General features: G+C 36.8%; 1 long non-coding RNA gene across 1 annotated transcript in view; it reads left to right on the forward strand.

Annotated features, from left to right (window-relative positions):
* The first annotated feature begins 4944 nt into the window (after positions 1-4944).
* LOC119653183 overlaps positions 4945-18507 on the forward strand; it is a 70251-nt gene continuing 56688 nt past the window's right edge. The window contains exon 1 of the long non-coding RNA XR_005249645.1: positions 4945-5159. This is a non-coding gene — a long non-coding RNA (uncharacterized LOC119653183). The remainder of the gene's footprint in view (positions 5160-18507) is intronic.

The raw sequence follows: 18507 nt of genomic DNA on the forward strand, positions 1-18507 counted from the left end.
TAGATGTTGTCTGGTATGGAAGGTGATTCATTTAAAAACTCTTTGTATTATGTGGTAGCACTTTACGCCGCCACCAATGTCAAGCATTTGAAAACGAAACACAGGACGCCTGATTTATTCGATTGAAAACATTGACTCTAAAAGTGTGAATTATCATCTCAATGTCATGTTCCCATGTTGCAACAAATTTGAAAAACTCACATAAGTACAACCAAGTACGACCAAATTTTATGGATGTTTTATTCATTGGGTTTCAGATAAAATATGTGCATACATACAGTTCCAAAGCTCTCCAAAATCGACCATGAATGTACATGGTTTTAGATTGCTTTCATAAATTGCTGATTTAGCTTCGAGACTCGTATATCCAATATATCCAACAGACCTCATACAATACTTGGTTTTATTTAACACCGCATAAATCAATGACGTTCAGAATGGTGGACGATACTTAAATGCCATGCTTCGCTATCTTTTACCATGTGGATCTATGTACACGCAGGAGTATACATCTACTGGCACTTAAAAAGTATATTTCGTGTGTATATGCTGTGTTCTTCCATCAATTTGTCTTTGCCAAATTCTCTTTGATCCTTTTATTACATTATTGTGACAAAATAGCAGATATGACATTTTAAACGTATGTAGTACTGTGAACTGTTTATTTTACAAATCAATATTTTTCCATTATCTCGTTTAGATTTTATTAGGTCATTGTATGCATGAATCAATCTCTGAATAGGTGCTACAGTCATATTAAACTGTGTCAATGGTATATTGATTGATATAGTATGCTATTTATGTCTGCCCCTACCCAGAAATTTGCCACTTTCTAGCTTCTACTCAACTTTTCCAATGCAACAGTGTCGTTGCACAGAAGCACGTGTGTCCAACCTCTTCCATTCATTTTCAATATTTGTTCGTTTGATTGATTTCTATAAAAGTCTATGTCAAAATGAGTTCCAGCGCTTCCTAGCGTTTACAGTTGTCTTATTCTTCTTCTTCACCACCTTCTTCTTCACCACCTTCTCTCGATAATAATTGATAATTTTCTTTACTTCTGCATCGCCGATTTACTTTTTAACAATAAACGTCGAATTTAACATTGAGGCCAGTAAAAAAATTTGCCTCCAGTTCAACGCGTCATTAAAATCAAGTTGGTAAGCAAAAAACGAAACACTGTTGAATCCCATCAATGGCGTGCCAAAAAATTTCCGTTTTACATCACTCAAGGCGTCTAGGAATTCTCCTGCTTTCCGCCCGCTCTACATAGTCCGCACATGCCCGGAACTTGAGGATTATGGTATGAATGGCAGCTTCCGACCTGAAATATGAAATGTACTATTCCCTACAGTACCTGTTTCGCTACTGGCTATTCTCCCCAGCGGGCTCGAACGCATTGATTATCTACCCTCCTACCACGTTGTCCACGTCCTGCCGGAGTAAGTGAGGATTAACTCACCTATTTTTTTATGATCCACTACAATTATCCCATCTAACTATATTTTCCGATTGCTCCAAGTTGTTATCGTTCCATGTAACACTTTGTCTAATTCAAAAGTTAATGTTATATCTATACCTCCTGCTTTCAGTAACAATTCTGCAGATATTTTATCGGCACCCTCATACTGATACTAATTTTTGCTAAGATTTGTGGTAAAACAGTCTCGCTTCCGGCTTCATTTAGATTGGGGTGGGCGCGTTGTATCGTTATGTATGTTTTGTAACTCCGGGCCGAAAATCGGGCCTATCAGTTTTCAATTTTCTCTAAATCTCCTATCAAATTCTTTGTTGCTTTATACAAAAATGTCCTCACATTCTCACACCATTAGTTTCTCTTGCGCTGAGGATCCTGCCCGATAATTCTACTTTTCATGAAATTTTTTGCTATCCCCATGTCGATTTAGTGACTACAGGATTCTAATGTTTCAACATATTTGAACCCTTCTGAGCTTTTTAATATCAAAGCGTATCGATATCTCTCCTTTAACGAGGTAGTAGTCGCTGTAGGTTAACACTTCGCGATATGAGGGTACTTTGAGTGTGCTAGATAATATATATGACTGCCATATAGCTACACGGCGCGTTAACCACACTTGTGCGCCATCGCTCGCAGTGACCTGAAATGCGCTTCAGCTCCTCCCACGACTTTGCGAGATACCCTCCTCTACTGTTCTGCGTCAAGTGTTCTTGAGGCGATCCATTCGTCCGCCATCCTGGAAGATTGGATTCTACTGCCAACAAAGCAATTGTCGCCCCTCCTTAATGTGTAGCCTATCTACTGCCACTTCCGCCTTTTCATCATCTCTTGTATGGGTAGCCGGCTTGTGTGCCGACTAAGTTCTCCATTTACGTCCCAAACAAGTATTGCCGGAAATTGGGAGAATCTCAAGGACAGTGAGAGTCACTTTGCATATGCTATTCTCATATAGCAAGACAGAACGAACACTAGCACAAAACCGTCTCCACTTGATTTTAGACAAACCAGAGAAAGCGAATCCAGTGATTTAATTCATCCGGCAACATCCAGTTTGGTGCCACATTCGACAGAAACCTGGATTCCAAGATACGCAAATCGATCAACGTTTCGATGATGTATCTAATAACCCACATAGGGAGTGTATAATGACCCATTGGTTTTATCATTAGCGTAGCCTAGATGTTTGAGGAAGGATGCCATTGTACGTTGAATTCCTCCAGGTTCTCCGAATACGTTAGCATGAAGAACGATGATAGGAAGAAATAATATCAGCGACAAAATGCAATCCTGGTGAGCTCCACTTTCGACCCCAAATTCGTATGAGATTGAATCTCGGTGTAGTATGTGACATTTTTACATATTCAATTAATAACTGCTGTTTCTAAAACTACTTAAATTACTTTGAACTTTTTAAAATTGAAATAATAAATGGTGTGCGGATGTCTACTCGTCTGATTTTTTTCCTCGACTCCATTTCTACACTGACGTGGAAAAGCAATTTTCGCTCCTAAAAATTGTTTTTCGATGTCCTGACCAACACAATTCGCAATAGCGCACGGTCGAGACGGAAGTTACTCAGTCTGCCACAGTGGAATCGTTGAAAACCAGGTGAAGGAAGGTGAAGCGAATCTAAACTTCATTCATTGTTCAAAAATTATCCGTAGGGTGTTGACGTGGTCAATGCAGGAAGATTTGGTGTGGAAATCAGCCGCCAGTCGATCAAGCTGTCGAGATGTTCTCTGATGCATCCCAGGATTATTTTAGCTATTATGTCTGCAGCAGTAGAGATCACGTAGATACCCCTGCAATTGTCACACTCCAAACGGGTACCGTTCTTTAGAATCTTAGCCATAATCCTGTTCTTCCACTCTTTGTGAAAGGTCTCCTATTCTCAGGATTTCCATACGATTGGGTGTAGCGGATTTACATCTCAGGATGCTTGGGGCAGCTGCTTTTTCTGTGAGATTGTGCTCTATTTGATACTGCAGGTCCTCCCATCTGGAGATTCTATCCTCTCTTCACCTATTCATATCTTTATGCTCAACTTTCGAGTTGATCTATCATCTTTTGAAATCCTCTTAAATTTAAACGATGCGCATTTTTCATATTTATGTAGAAAGTGTTTCGAGATTTTCTTTGCGTATATCTCCCTAATGCTATTTAGTTGATATGATTTGCTCTTCAGGAGCTCCGATAACAGAAATCATTTTGCTTGATACTATCCATATTCTTTTTCAGAGATCACACGGAATGGGTTGATGGTAAGGTGAAAATTAACTGAAAGATGTAATCCAAAAACATATCTACTTAACAAATAGAAATTCAAAATTTGTGTCCACATCAACTTTTCAATAACATTCCAATTCCAAGGAAAATCAATTTAAATTGTCATTTACTGTCTAAAAGATAATGGAAAACGTTGTTCTGAACAAATTTTACTATTTCTGCTTCATACAGGTCAAAATGACTAAAAAGTACTATTTTCAGAATCATACTTGCAATTGAAGACCAAAAGTAACAAGCTAAAAGGTCAAGCATAATGAGATTAGGTAAAATGCCTGTGGACATTCTCAGGCCTATGCACACCTTACTAAACTTCCTTTAATGATTACACCAAAATAAAAACAGGTACTTTTTTACATTTTTTCACAAATGATAATTGCTGTCATAAATGTTAAAAAGTATTCATGACTTCGATACCACTAGAGGCCTTCCAAATTATTTCTGGCCAGTTTATTGTCCAAATGTTTACATCTTTGATAGATCCTCAAGAGCCAAATGTAGCAAAATTGCATTCGATTTGCAAAGTTAATAACCAAATCGAGCGTGCAGTCATAAATAATAAATTCATGAATTTCTTGAAAAAGAATATCATTTAGGAAGACGACCTGCCCAGGTATTCACCTGCAATATTCATTTCAAAAGACATTGATGTTGCGCAAGCATTTCAAGGACGTTACCGTCATAACGGAAGGGTCAGGATCGCAAAGGTCACGATAAACGGTACAAAAGGGTTTGTCCTCTGATGTTTTTTTTACGAAAAATAAAACGTGCTAACCGAGACTTAGTTTGAGAGCCAGAGGCAGTAGTTATCTTGCATGGTTGCGGCCTTGGAAGCAGTCGTTCAAACGGATCTCGTCAAAGACCTACAGTTCATCTTTTCCTCGTTTTTTACTTGCTTTCAACTAAGATATATGAATTTCATATTTTATGGCGCGGCTTGTTACAATGAATCCTTGCCGTGCGTAACGTTTTTTATGACTTCTTTCACAGTAATTGCCGAGACCTTAAAATTAAGGGTTTTTCGTTATGTTATGGCTGGGCTATTCTGCAATTTTCAAATGCACCCTGGAACCTCAATGAAAAGAGAAGACCCCTTTCAGTAAATATTTTTTTTTTGTTCACAGCAACTTTTGGATTCATGGCTAAAAAGATTTTATGCAAGAGTTAGTTTTGGATTTTGCATGCGGGTGTTTACACGTTTAATTTCGCGGATTTAGTAATAGCAGTTGAATAAAGTAGTTCGAAATGAATAGAATAGTTGTCTGGTTAGTTCTGAAACCCAATGTTGACTGTGATTTCGCATGTAGGAATTCGTGAATAGTTTGTGAAATTGGTACAGCTGTCTAGTTTTGTGCATGTGATTTTCAGTGTTCGCTTTTGGGATTATATTGATTATGTAAGTTGTATTTGAAGTCTTTTCCATTACGACTTGATTGTACATAAATCATTCGTTTCATAATGGGTTCTTTTCCGTACGTTTTGTATGCTTGATTTAGGTAGCAGGATGCAGTAGCTCGTTTTACTATTAGTCAATTCCGAACACTTTTATTTAGTATGGAGTCTTGAAACTGGGAGGCCAAATAAGTGCTTGCCTTCCTTAAAGCTTTCCGTTGTATCTCTAAAGCTACTTGAAATTGAAAATTATTTAATAGAATTGCTAGTAATGCCAGAATAATAATTTCCTCTAGTATCAAGCTCAAGCATTTTTTACTGGATTTTTTCTTCTTTTTTTTTCTTGAAGCAGCATGGATCGATTCTTAATTTACTTTGAATGAAGTAGCAATTAGGGTTTAACTTAACTCTGGTCTACGTTTCCGTGAAAACCGGATGTTTTCATACCAACTTTTAAATTCCATATTATTTATGATCTGTATGCAATCGGGGGGGCTTTTGAATCCCCATCCAACGTATCAAGCCATCGTTGTTTCGGTCTGCCTTCTGATCGTTTACCGTTGACTTCGATGTTCAGACCAACCTTGGCAAGTGAATTCTCGTTGGTGCGAATTACGTGACAATACATCGAAGACGCTTATCTTGCAGTTTTTCCACGATCGATGCAACCCCATATCGATTGCAGATATCCTCATTTCGAATGTGATCCAAACGTGTCACGCCACTAGTCCAACGCAACATTTTTGTCTCCATTACCACAAGACGCCGTCCATTATCTTTTCTTGTCGGCCAACACTTAGAACCATAGAGAGTGACAGGACGGAAGACATTGAGGTAAATTTTAGATTTGAAACGTTCATTGATAGGTCGATTACAAAGAACACCAGTTGTGGAACGCCACTTCATTCAGGTTGCCCTAATGCGTGAAGCAATTTCATAGCACAGTTGGCTGATAGCATCGACCCGAGATATTTAAATCGTTCAGTTCTGAGCAGATCACTGCTGTTGCCAGTGATTGTGGTTGTTAAATGGGGATCGGTCTTCAAAAATTCAGTTTTATTCAGATAGATTCGATTTTTGGACAAATTGCTCGAGATCATTTTTGTTATTAGATGCTAGGAAAACATCATCTGCATAAATTAGTATATGGGGCACTGGATATTGGATGTCCCGTGTGACGGTGTCCATAAAAAGAACAAAGAGGAGTGGATCGGACGGTAATTTGAACATTCTGCTGGACCACCTTTCTTTTTCCATATTGGAACAGTGGTACTTTCTTGCCAGTCAAATGGTGTTCTACTTCCCTGAATAACCCGGTTAAAGAATTCACTGAACCACAGTGTTGAGTCCCAGCTCTTCGCTTTCTAGAGCTCAGATGCGATGTCGATCGGCTTTCCCCAGTTTCATTCGTATGATTGCCTCCGCGACTTCAGTTGCGCTGACAGTTGGCACTGCTCCAAATGTCGGCAATGATGGTGGAAGTGGAGGATGAGAAAATTCTTCAGTTGAAACCTGCTCGAAATATTCTCGCCATCTATCCGTCACGGCTCGACGGCTATTAAGCAAAATACCGTTCTTGTCATTAACACAACAGAAGTGCTCGATATTCTGTGTGCGTTCGTTTCGCATTTTGGCAAGTCGATATAGATCTCTCTCGCCATCCCGAGTGTCCAGTTTATCGTAAAGATTTTTGTAATGGACAACTCGGGTGACAACTATCGCTTTATTTGCTTCCCGGTTGGTATTCTTATAAATTTACCAATTGCCTTGCGTTTTATCGTCGAGAAACTTGTAGTAGAGGCGTTTTTTTTCATTGACCTTCATTTCGACATCGTCATTCCAAAGCCAAGTATCTCAGTTGATGTACCGTTTGACTGAGTTGGTGACCCCGAGGGTTGCAGAGGCCGCTTTGTGGATCGTGTCTTTCTTTTGATTTCATGATTCTTCCACATACGTAATGGTGGGTAATCGCGTAAGTTAGATATTTTCTTCTTTATTCTCACGAAATCGTCACCATTTAATGCGCGGCGAGTCAGTACGTTCCTGGCGCTGTTTTATCGGTAGCTTAATTTGCAGGAGGGCAGTCAACGGCTGATTAATGATGACCAACAAATCATACTACTCAGCCCTACGAATAATGAGAAGTAAAAAAGTGGACAGGAAAAATAAGCTCCGAATACAAGATCATATTACGACCTGTGCTACTCTACGGCCGGGAATCATGAATTCTAACGCAGGCGTTAAAGAAGTCCGTCCACACATTCGAATGTAAAGTCATACGTCGAATACTTGAGGTGGTAAAAGATGGAACTGTCTGGCGAATTAGATACAAGAATGAGTTGTACCAAACCTATGACGACCCAGCAGCATCGATGGTGGTAAAACTACGAAGATTTCAGTGGGCCGATCACATAGAACGTATGGAAAAGAAGCGAATACTTAACAGGGCATTCAAAAGTACTCCGGAAGGACGTCGGCCAGTGGGAAAACAATGTAAACGGTGGGAGGACTCAGTGGACGAGATCAGTAAAGAGCTGCTGAAATTTTCCAACTGGAGGAAGTCTATCCTGGCGACCAAGGGCTGATTTGGCATGTCGCGCCTTTGAAGAAGAAGAAGAAATAATTAATCCGTTTTGGACTATTTTAACGTTTGAGATTTTCCAAAATATTTTCTTTTTTAAATTTTTGAGATACGCTAGTATCTTTTCTTCAAAACTACTTGACAAATTTACTTCCAATTTTGCATAGATGTTCTTTGAAATTGCCTTAACATTATGTTAGTGGTCTTTTATAAATCGAAACATTGTTTTAAAATAAACCATAATAATCAGGAAAAAAACTACGGCACATTAGAGAATCATTCTACCAGAAGTTAACACTCTCACAGCTGTGGGAATTGGAGTTTTTAATGCCCATCATAAAACTAGTTGCCTTACCGGTCGAATTTTTTTAAAAGCTAAGATTCTAAATGAATAGAAGGAGGAACGGGAACTACTCCATCAAGTAATTCTATATTTTGCGAATATTCCATAGCCAAACCTAATCCTTACCCCAGTGAAAAATTAAACAAACCAAACCATGGAGTATACAGACCAAAGATTGGTCTGAAAATCTATTTATATTATCTTATGCTAAAATCTTACCACATCTGAATCTACATAGTTTTGCCATGAGGAAATTTTATCTTATATTTATTGTGACAAATTTTTCATATTTGTTTTGACGCAAGGAATATCAATGTCATATAATGCGCAATGATAAACTTTGACCATGTCAAGTTAAGTACGACTTATTCTCTTATCCGTACTTTTTCTTAAATCAACTCGTGTTTGGTACGAATATCATTTGTACTTATTACAATGTCCGTCCAGACTTAGTCATAGTCTAAGAAATTTTACAAAATAAAAATATTCAAAAATAAATGTCATGTCTGGGCATTTTCTGAAAATGATAAATACTACCTGATCGTAGAGATAATTCACCCGAGACGAATAAAAGTTAAACATTGTGCATGAATGGAAAACAACATATGCAACGTGTAAAAGAGCAATAAGGAGGATAAAACATGATTAAGGTCTTTTGTGTGTGACCATTTATACCAGCTGAAACACTATATGGCCTCTTATCTTACAAACGGGTTTTGATTCAGATATACTACTTTGGCTCGATTGTCTTGCAAGCCTTAAAGGCCTGCTTAACGATTTCTTTCATGTCTTTTTTACATACATGGAGATCTTAACCTTTTTTACTGGATTGGGCTTGATGTTACCTTATACATATGAGGAGGCAAGCGTTTTAAATTTAATTTTCTCCATTTCGTCTTCTTCTCATCCCAACAGCCATTTAAATCTTCTTGAAGAAGCAAAATCCCATTTTGTATTTGAATTTAATTCTTCTTTTTGCCCCCATTGGCTTCTTCGAATTTCTGATTTAGTAGAAATAAGGCAGGAATCCAGCGGCTGGCAGAAGTGCTTGGCTCAATGATCGGGAGGACTCGAAACCACGATACCTTCAATAAAATTTATTCATTGCAAGTGTATCTAAATTTCGATAAACCGCTTAATTTCATTAAAAGAGCGTATGCAGACGATCTGGATATGATCAGTTTATGGTTGATTTTGTACTTTTATTTCTCGGATAATGTGGCGAACGGCAATAACTGACACTTTTTGTTTGACAGAAGATAATTACATTGAGAGGCGTCTTTATTGTCCATTTCACTGAGTGAATCGAATGGTTTTTGGAAAGGTGTAATTTAGAAGTGGAGTCAGAAGCTGATCAGCCGTTTACTTGGCTTTATCTGAATGTGTGGTTACATAACTTGAACCTTCAGGGTATAATTATCCCTTTAATGCAATTTTCTCGTCACGCTAAATTTTTAATGAATAAAACACAAATTTACTTCACATTAAATCGAATGAATACACGTAGAATTGGATAAGTATGTTTGAGATTTCGGTGAAATTTCAGCTAATTTCATTATGATAAACTTATAATGCACCTATAAGAATGATAATTGATAATACAATTTTTGAAAGCATTAAGATGCATTACTATAATCGAATTAGAAATAAAAGAAATGGATGAGGAAGAATAACGTAATTGAAGGTTATTGGTACACAGAGCAATTGACAATATCAGACAATAGCACCCATTATTACTCATCATGCGCTATCATTTGCTTATAATACATTGTATAATAACAGTAATATTATGGTGCGTCACCACAATTAACTAGGAAAAACGACATTGGACCTACAGTGACACAATCTAATTTTAAAATATAGTATAGTTCCTGGTGGAATTATACTATGTTTAAATATACTTTTTTCATATAATCTATTAAATGTTATATTATTCAATCTATAAAAGCCCCGAAACGAAAGATCTTTCGGATTTTTTTCGGAAAAATCGATTGTTTCTTACAGAAAATGAAAGCCTAATATATGTATTCTGATACGAAACATATTTAGCGAATTCGAGCATCCCAACTGCACCTATCTCATGCCCGGGAGTTTCAGGTGCTAGTTCTCCGTACGGCCCCAGGTGGCTTTCTATGAACTGGAACGAAGTAGAGTCGAAGCTATTGCATACTTGTTCGTGTTGGAATGCAATGTAGGTGGCTCAGATGCCAAAAATAACCAATACGTCACAAAGTCGCCTATCGAAGAAGCATTCCTATACGAAATAACCAACTAAAATTCTGATGGGAGCATAATGTAGCATCTTTGACAAGAAGTTCACGTTCGGTGATCAAGAAAATCTATAAGTTGAAATTTGTTGGTCCGCCATGTTGAGTTTGCAATCGACAACAACGAAAACACAGACAAAGACATTTCGTCCAAATTGACAGATAGGTCCAATTGATAGATAGACATTTTTTTTAATCCGCCATATTGGATCCGCCATTTTGAATTTTGTTAAATTGACTTCAGATTCGTAATCAGCGACCAAAAACCCTATGAAAATTGATACTAGCCGCGATAACTAAATAATTTATTTTTTGTTGAAATTTATTCTAATTAGGTATAGGCCTTTTAATTATTATTACAAGGCTGCAGGCTTGAAGTTTCTGGACGATGTCTCGTCTGCCTCTGCACATGCCATTTTGGAGGAGCCATACTGAATGGCAACCCCAAGTTTGAATGCATTTTCATTATACCACAAAAAAAAATTTCAAATCTGAAAGACCCTTCCCTTAAATCCCTAAACGGAATCGAATCATGAGTTACCTATCGAGAAGCTAAAACTAGAAATGATTTTAATACTATAGTGCACCCGTAGCCCAATTTGTGTGTACAGCCGCGATAACACCTACTTCAGATTTTTCTATTTTATTTCTTATTTGATATCTCTTATACATCATACCAGAACCAAAAAACAATGCCCTATTGTTGTTATTGAAATTAGAAAGAATACTCCGGAAGGAAGGAATGCTTTGCAACAACTGCAAGGAAAACATTTACGACTTTGTTTTATGACTTCTTATCCACGCGTTTGTCGCTCGTTTTATCAATCATGGAAACAATGTTTTATTACCATTTAAATGCCACTGGCCCTTAACACAACAGAAGACATCAAAATAATCGTTTTCCCACCGACTTTGCCTTATCAGTCCGGCGTGAGATACAATCGATCTCGGCAAGTGTTATTTTTATTATCCAATAAAATCATCGTAAAAGACGCAGCGTGGGAGTCTAATAAAATCAAATTATTGGGTTGTATCTGGTAATAAAATCTCAAGTACTAAAACGTGATTCTGCATTTTACACGATGAAATCAAATCAATAAAGCAGTGAACACATAATTACGTTAATTATATTAGCTTCCGATTTTGGATTAGGTTCCTTTTTGAGTAGGCCTTCGAACCTCCAGGATGTTTACATTGTACAGGTGGTTTTCAGTAATTAAATTAGCATCTGTCTAGAAGTTCAATGATAGAAATAACCCATCAATTATTTATTCAGATTCCGGACCGAACTTACGATTCAAACATGCCGCGAATAATTTTTCATCTGTATTTATAGCCTGATAAAGTCTCTAATGAATTATTTTCACTTCATTCTAGCACTATTAATAGCACTTAAACTCGATAGTAAATCAAAAAACCAAAAATCTGAAACACTGTAACACAAACTTCATCAGACATTTTCTTATTTATAGTCGATGAGGTGTTTTATGATTGTTTATCTCTTGATGTGAATTTAAGGAATAATCATTTAATTTATTTGAAAACGATTCAAATTTGAAATTATTAGCAATACGTATTTACTTAGAAAAATAAGTTCTTGCCCACATGGCATGCTGCGTTGCCAATCGAAAATGGTTTTATACTGTTACCAGGCCGGAAGTACCAGGTAGCTATTTAATACAACATAGAAATTCCATAGATTCTGCGCCAGATCATCCTAGTATATAATACACAGCTTAAATCCAATAAAATATCCAATAAAATATCTAGCATGCAGGTCACATATACAAAAACATATTGCATCTTTAATAATATTTACTTTTGATAGTGAATAAAAATCAAATAAATTTCGTATTGTATAATTAAGTCCGACTTTAAAAGATAACGAAGTTCAAATTGAAAGTTCTTGAAGTATGTATATGTTGATATATGTACATAATATATTAGGCTCATGTTTGTCAAATACCCTTGGCCGTCGAAAGATTTACGAATGCAACATATATTAGTTTAATTCGTTCGAATTTCATTTGAATAATTTCAAAATACATTTATACTAATTTACAATAAAATCTTTAGCTATCGTTTTACACCTCTGGAACATTGAATCCGATGTCGGGTGTAAAATAACACAGTATCGAGCAACAAGAAAAACAATTTATTCTTGTACCTAAGATTTGTCATGGGAAATTTATTAAAGGTAACTTATGCCAGTCATAAACTAGACCGTGTTGTCTACTCAACTATGGAATCACCGAGAAACATTAATGTTATCGACAACTTGGAATAACCATCTTAGCTAGCATGCCTTGGACATGTTCCGAGAAAGTGCTAAGGATCGTTTGGAGATTGTTTTTTCATTGCAACCCACTTGGGATCATTCTGAAAAGTCTACTCCATTTTCTATACGGAAGAGGAGGAGGTGATGCAATATTGACGATAATTTCAATGAGAGCGGAAACAATTGTGACCTCTATCTGAATAAGATGAGAGGATTCTGTATGTTTTAAAATTTACACTCTATCTTCTTGAAGTCTTTTGTGGTATTTTGTCAGGTCTATTCAGGCTGCCAAAAGATACAATTGAAAGTACTTAAAAATTTTTCGGCCGCCATATATGCCTATGGTGTACTATTAGTACATATATATATAGCTAATTACGGAGCCTAAAAGCAAGACACCCAGATACAATTTACAACCATTATTTGACTTCCCTGACACAGAAACGTTAAATATAATTTTTTTTTGTTGTAAATTTGAGTAGGCTTAAAATTGAGAAATGTCACGAAAAAGATATGGCGAAAGATAAATTTAACTGTGGACGTCGCAAACATTATTTTTCTTTTTTTTTTATATGTTTTCTTCACATTTCCTATATCGCCTCGTATGCGAATGCGTATCTCACGTTTTGACTCGTTTTCAACCAGCCCACGACTTGGGTTGGTGCATTTTAATAGCATGATCGCGACAATATTTTTGCATTGATGTTATGCTTATCGAATTTTAACCTGGAATAAACGAAACACAGAAATACACTTAAGACGCTTTTATTTTTGGTGGTAAGCTAGATTTTGTTTAATTCTTCTCAATACCAAGGTTAGAAGGTAATATCGAGAAACTCCAATATAAATTCGGAGCTCGTTTCGAGACATTTGAATTTGATAAGCAGTGATTGTGACTGTGTTGTACAATTTCTTGTCCGCACGCATGTACCTAGCCGTATACGACAGTACAGATACCTTTGGGGCTGCATTATTCATTTGATATATAAAGAACAAAACAACTATGGATGGATAAGACAATAGGTATGAACGTCCGCTCATGTCTAACGTGGTCATATTGCGTTTCGAAAATGTAAATATATTTTTGAATGAACTTGTCGGCGATCGGAAGCTGAGAAATTTCAAGAATGTTATGTGATTTTGTGAATATGGATAATAAGAATATTCTTGGTCTACGATACTTCGTTAGTGATGAAACCTCAAAATAACAGGAAATAGTTTAATTCAATGTATGCCTAGTTTCTAATAGCACCTAGACTTTCCAAATATAATCTCTCATCTGTGTTTTCCTCTTAAACAAAAAACGAAATGGCGGTAATATTTGCATTTGTTCCAAAGACGTCTCAATCGGTGTGCAACCTAGCGTCCTTAATTTTTATCTGAAATATTTGAAACAATGTTAAAAACCACATATTTTTTAAAAATGTTCACCTTTAAAGAAACTACAAGTTTTAAGTAATTTTTTTTTTAAACGTGGCATATTTTAGGTTCAGCTAAAAGATGCAAGTATACAAACGGTGTGTGAAACATTTCAGCTCGATCAAGAAAGTATTTTTTGAGTTATCTTACACACCAACTTGAGAAACATGGTCTTAAGAAAAACACGTTTAAAGTTCCAATAACAAAAAATATAATACTGAAATCCGTCAATTTCTTTGTAAAGATTGGTGAACAATAAATGTATGCATATATATATATATATCTGTTTATATAACAGTTAGTCGTCCGAAACGAACCAAAAGGGCGAAATTATGAGAAACTTTTCGAATCTAGTCCTGGTTTTGACATTTGTTGCAGAGATCCGAAATTGGCGATTCCTTTAATGGGTTCATTCTCAGAAACTAGCCAACCGAAAAATCTCAAAAAAATCTTCAAGCTGCCTTTATACGGTGTTCAGGCCTCAAAATACTCTCCGTATCCGGATATTTACTCAAATTACGTTAATAATAATAAATTACTATGTTTTGGGAAATTGGCTAGAAGCCCCTTCCTCTTAAGACCTTTATTACAACCAATGGTGATCCTGTCAAAACCTTCTTCTTGATACTTAATATAAATGAAAAGTGGATAATTTTTTTATTAGGCATATCCTTGAATATATCGATATTTTGGAAACCAGGTGCTCCCTTTCTCAGTGCTAATTACAATATGTCGATAGAGCTATGTGGGCATATTGGATGTCGGATGCGGGCTTGTCATTGTATGCTACAAGTTCATAATTCCAATATCCAATATCCAAATGTGTCAATAGGTGAATAGGTTCAAAATAAATTACGGATGATAGGCAGCTAGACAACCAGACAGACAAACAGACACATAGACTGAAGAGTGGGCTATTCGAAAAATAAACGTAAGAGATCGTATGTTGCTTGGAGTCCCTTCTTGTATGAGCATCGCCCTCGCAAGTACTGTCAATAATTTCTAAAAGAGAGAGGTAGATTGGGAATAGATTCTACAGAAAGGAGTATCATTTTGCTGATGGAACTATGAAATCGAAGGATGCCGAAACCCTGTACCAAGGCAGCCAGTTAGTTGGTATTCTAAAAATTAACAGTGGTGTTCGTTAATTTTTTTATAAAAGCGGGCGGGGGGGGGGGTGGAAGGAGCTAGGATGTGGGTTGGGGTGGGAGGCATGCGGGAGGAGTTTGGGAAAGAAAGCTAGGAGTGGCGCTGAGGATGGGTAAATGCCGTTGTAGAAGGTTACTCTACCGCCGGGGTCGAAAAGGAGGTTACGGGACTGGAGAGATAGGAGGATTTGAGGGAACAGATGAGTTCGTAGAAGATTTTCTTCGACTTCGAAAAGCTTGTATGCGAGTCCGCATTACCAACTGGAGATACTGTCGCTTTTCTTTTTTTCTTTTTAGTTATTTGAATATCAATTACTGGAGGCAGGGGGGTAGTGTTTAATAAGATGGACGTGTATGTATGTATGTTTTCGTGCACAAAGTTAAGTAAGTAAATATGCGTTAGATCATTTTTGCGCACAATATTTATGCCTTTAATTTGTATGTATTATAGATGCATGTATTTTGGCTGGCAATATATGACGGAATATTTTGCATTCTTAGCTATGTTCTAATGGAAAAACTTGCATAGAGAGTTGCTCACATAAGATGGACACAAAACCTGTATACATGGGGCGCCGGCGTTCCGGTATTCGGAATTGTTAAGTGAAAAAATCGAACCATTAACTTTGATTGTCCATCATTTTGTGAAAAATGCATAATGATTGTTCAACAAAATTTCGTAGTTTTCTTTAAAAAAAATTCATGAAAATGACCTATTTTTTACGCAGCACTACATACCTCCTCTAATGTGTTTTTGATACGCATAAAATCTTGCTTGGTTTGATGACAACAAATATGCATCCTCTCCTACCGCAGATTTTTTTAAAAACCTCCAGGATAAATAATTTAGTTGCTGTAATGTTCTTACAGCGTGATTTCCTTTTCACTGCTTTTTTTAATGTCAATGTAGCTAATATAGATTCAATGCCATATGGTTATGATCACACCATGCTATAGCTTAAAATATATTTTCTTCAATATGCTTTAGAATATTCTCAGATGATAATGAGTACTGCAAACGAGCACGCTTCCCCCAAAGAATCTTTAAAATTATTGAGATATTTGCTGGCCGTTAAAAAAAAATTTCCTAAACAAATTCTGATATTATACATTTACATGGCTTATGCATGTACCTGACACCAGAGCGGGACAATCAAATTTAACAAACGGCTAATAAATTTATATCAAAGCTAGCGTAAAAGGCGCTCTGAAGCCGCTCACGATATTTCAAAAAAAAGTTGGCTTCTAAAAATAACCGACATATTCTGATTGCCATCATTTGAAAATAATATTCAGTTTCTTCCTGTCATAACAACGATAAAATTTTTAAAATACAATAAAAACACGGTGTTATGGCTTAACGCTAATTTAGCAATAAATTTGGAGAGTCGTTAGGGGACTTAACCTACTACAACTCGACTCACAGTCGGAACTCGTAAGTGAGTTCATTATCGCTGAGCTTAAGCGTCTATAAAAGTAAAAACGGCTCATTACACGGCTCGTAAAATGATCGTAAATGTCACAGTAAAGATTCCCACATAAACTTAAATTCGACATTCACTTTGAGTATTATTCTGGCATTGGGTTCAGCTTCAAAACTTGAAACGGTTCATACGCACACTCGCAACAGCGTAATCTAATTTAGCACAAAAGCGCATTGTTCATTAGGGTTGTCAGTTGGCTTGTTTTCTACCAATCCACGGGATTGGTTAGAAAGGAGTTCTCTTCGGAAGGCATTGTACTGTCCTCTGCCATTAAATGGGGAACCTTCTGTTCTTTCGTAATGTAAAAGTCTGTGCCGGACATAGTGACTTGTGAATGACACAATCCTCTTTTGCTCCAATAAAGGGAAGGGTCGTATTTTGGGGAGAATTATGTGTTGTATAGCTAATTAATCTAATTTGAAATTTGTTATATGCGTTTTCATGAGCATTTACTACATAGAACGAGCCATATAAACCCCAACAAGTAATCGGTAACCCCGTACAATTCTATGCCGCACCATTTGAATCCAAACAAATAAAGCCAGCAGTCATCAGCCAAGGAAGCAGCCACCAAAGAATGGCACATCAAAAGAATATCGAAGCCAACACAAACAAACAAACAACTCCAACAGCAACTTCGCCCGAATCCAGTCCTCTGAGACGATTCTTTTTATAGCAAATTAACAAGACATTTGAAATCGCTTTTATAGTATTATTATGGTTATTATCATCATCGAGTATTATAGTACACGTTCAAACAGGTTGCAGGCGAACAAGTAGTGGAGGATGCTTTGATTTTTACGATCAGTAAAATAAACGATAAATGAGAGTGGCTGAATGCGGGTTACGTGCACTGTACACCAACTGTGCTAGTAGTTGTGAATCAGGGTGCAATAAACACGACAGTAAGAAGCAGTAGTACAAGCTGAAGAAAAGAGACTTGCGCCACCATCACTACGGTGTTCCGAGGGTTTATCCTTTATGCGGATGTTTCGTTCTGGATGATTATGGCGACGGTAACAACTTCGCCGTAAAAGATGAAAATATAGTGGGCCCGTCTGCTGTATGAAAAGTATTTATACATAAAATGGGAACTACTTCGCCACTAGCTCAAGATTGTAAATGTTTCATAATTTCTGTGGTTATATTTGCTGGAGACTTCCACCAGTCTGACCCTTATCGGCAATGACTCTTTTTTCTACATAAAGTGTCCTGTGAAGCTTATCTATTGAAATTGTATATATTGATGGATTTGTACAAAATTTTTAACCAATATCGTTCCATGGATTCATAATCGGTGAAGAGTGTTGCGTCCTTTACGCAGCATAGACCTGAATTTGCTTTCTTTTCTCCTCCTAAAATCAGGAAATGCAGCTACCGCATCAGCATCATCAAGTTGGCATCGTTTTGGATCAATATTTTCTCTGTGCTGAGATATGCAGTTGAACATTTTCCAGTTTACGAAAATATGTATTAAATTAAGGCGCAATCGATCACAATGCGGGGCCACATACAAGCCAACAATTATTTATTGGGGGGTGACCTATTTTTCTGGAAAGGTAAATGGAATCCCGGAATCATCTAATGCATGAGGTGGTAGTCCACTTCTTTTCTTCATTTTTTTATTTTTTTCTTAATACACGGAGCGATACCACCCGGAATTTATTCAGAAATTTTGAAATATTATACAAGATTATTCATCAAAATCGTTATTATCCCCTCTAAAGTGATTTCCATCGACACTAAGGGACTTTTGCTTTCCGGTAATTATTCGATTGACCAGTAAGAAATCGCAGGGAGTCAAATCAAATGAATTCTGTCACAGTAGGAGG

Source organism: Hermetia illucens, chromosome 3 (genome assembly GCF_905115235.1).
Source record: "Hermetia illucens chromosome 3, iHerIll2.2.curated.20191125, whole genome shotgun sequence".
In the NCBI taxonomy this organism is placed as follows: Eukaryota; Metazoa; Arthropoda; class Insecta; order Diptera; family Stratiomyidae; genus Hermetia; species Hermetia illucens.